The 2,500-nt window shown below is 45.8% G+C and overlaps 1 protein-coding gene across 1 annotated transcript in view; it reads right to left on the bottom strand.

The window, feature by feature from the left end:
* The window catches only part of LOC143292420 (dual specificity calcium/calmodulin-dependent 3',5'-cyclic nucleotide phosphodiesterase 1A-like), a 447,558-nt gene that overhangs the window by 403,322 nt on the left and 41,736 nt on the right, over window positions 1–2,500 (bottom strand). The gene's annotated exons all lie outside the window — the stretch shown is intronic.

Raw genomic sequence — 2,500 nt, 5'->3', positions numbered from 1 at the left:
TTGACAAAGGTTGGGTTTGATGCTGTTATAGAACAAACATTTAGAACTGTCTTTGAGCGATTTTCTCCATGACTGAATGTACACATCTTTTAGACTTTTTTAGACAATACCACCAGTCATCACCACCACCACTACTACTACTACCACTAAATGATAAACACATAAATCTTATCTCTCTCTCTCTTTCATTATGTATCTACTCTTCCCTTCCTCCCTCCCCTCCTCTCTCTCTCTCTCTCTCTCTCTCTCTCTCTCTAATTCTATCTCTCCCCCCCCCCCTCCCTCCAATTTGGCAGTCACCAGACTCTGACTGTATCCACAGCCACAACAACAAAGTGGGCAGTGACCCAAAGCCCTTCCAGGGGATATCGATTGAGCCGGGCGCCTGTTGTTTCCGTGGGCGAGGAACTGGGGACTGCCATTAACTCCACGATAGTCTGTGGAACGCTGTGAACCCCGTGACAACCTGTGGAAGGCTGTGAACCCCGTGACAACCTGTGGAAGGCTGTGAACCCCGTGACAACCTGTGGAAGGCTATGAACCCCATGACAACCTGCAGAACGCTATGAACCCCCAGGACAACCTGCAGAACGCCACGAACACCATGACAACCTGTGGAACACTATGAACCCCCTGACAACCTGCAGAACGCTACGAACACCATGACATCCTGTGGAAGGCTATGAACCCCATGACATCCTGTGGAACACTATGAACCCCATGACAACCTGTGGAACGCCACGAACACCATGACATCCCGTGGAACACTATGAACCCTGTCACAATCTGTGGAACGCTATGAACCCCATGACATCCCGTGGAACACTATGAACCCCATGACAACCTGTGGAACGCCACGAACACCATGACATCCCGTGGAACACTATGAACCCTGTCACAATCTGTGGAACGCTATGAACCCCATGACATCCCGTGGAACACTATGAACCCTGTCACAATCTGTGGAACGCTATGAACCCCATGACATCCCGTGGAACACTACGAACCCTGTCACAATCTGTGGAACGCTATGAACCCCATGACATCCCGTGGAACGCAATGAACACCATGACAACTTGTGGAACACCGTGGCAATCTGTGGAACCCCATGAACACCATGACAGTACGTGTGGAACACAGTGAACCCATGACAATAATTATGTGGAACGCCATGAACCCCATGACAGTCTCAGGATCGCCTCTCAATCCGCGACAGTCTGAGTATCGCCATTCAGCCCCATGACAATCAGTATATATCCATTATCCACATGGTAATCTGTGGATACCCATTAACCACAAGACAATCTGTGGATACCCATTAACCACAAGACAATCTATGGATACCCATTAACCACAAGACAATCTATGGATACCCATTAACCACATGGTAATCTATGGATACCCATTAACCACAAGGCAATCTATGGATACCCATTAACCACAAGACAATCTATGGATACCCATTAACCACAAGACAATCTATGGATACCCATTAACCACAAGACAATCTATGGATATCCATTAACCACAAGACAATTTATGGATACCCACTAACCACAAGACAATCTATGGATACTCATTAACCACAAGGCAATCTATGGATACCCATTAACCACAAGACAATCTATGGATACCCATTAACCACAAGGCAATCTATGGATACCCATTAACCACAAGACAATCTATGGATACCCATTAACCACAAGACAATCTGTGGATATCCATTATCCACATGGTAATCTGTGGATACCCATTAACCACAAGACAATCTGTGGATATCCATTAACCACAAGACAATCTGTGGATATCCATTATCCACATGGTAATCTGTGGATATCCATTAACCACAAGACAATCTATGGATACCCATTAACCACAAGACAATCTGTGGATACCCATTAACCACAAGACAATCTGTGGATATCCATTAACCACAAGACAATCTGTGGATATCCATCATCCACAGGACCAACACCCAGCTTATCTCACAGACTGATGTAAGTGTACAATTGGGCCAACAGCAAAGAGAGCTGTATTATCAATGGTTTATCCGTTGCAATGGGAAATCATTTATAGCTTAGTCTTTTGTGAAGGACTATGACTCTCAAACTGAGAAGCAAAATTGCTCTCGTTCTTAGCGCTGCAACCTTGGGGGGCTAGTTGGCCTTTGGTAACCATCCCAACGCCGATTGTCCTAAAACTGTCTTGGCCCTGAGAGGGGGGATGTAACTTGAGCAATGCATTCTCCACAAAAATCAGATTACCCGCCTCTGCTGTTCTGTTGGTCATAGTCGGACACGACTGAATATCATACATGGCACTTCTGTTGATACCCACTATCCATATACAGAAAGAAGGGCGTTCAAAGCGCCAACAAGATTCACCCTTTCCGTATACATCCCACGGGAACTTCCCAGGCGACAGGTGCAGAGAACATCCAGGAAATGCCGTGACGTGATGGAGGGGTGGATAAAAAAAAATAAAAAAAAAAAAGGGAGAG

This window comes from Babylonia areolata, chromosome 18, assembly GCF_041734735.1.
Source record: "Babylonia areolata isolate BAREFJ2019XMU chromosome 18, ASM4173473v1, whole genome shotgun sequence".
Classification (NCBI taxonomy): Eukaryota; Metazoa; Mollusca; class Gastropoda; order Neogastropoda; family Buccinidae; genus Babylonia; species Babylonia areolata.
The sequence above is the reverse complement of the archived record's forward strand: the minus strand, read 5'-3'. Positions and strand labels throughout refer to the sequence as shown.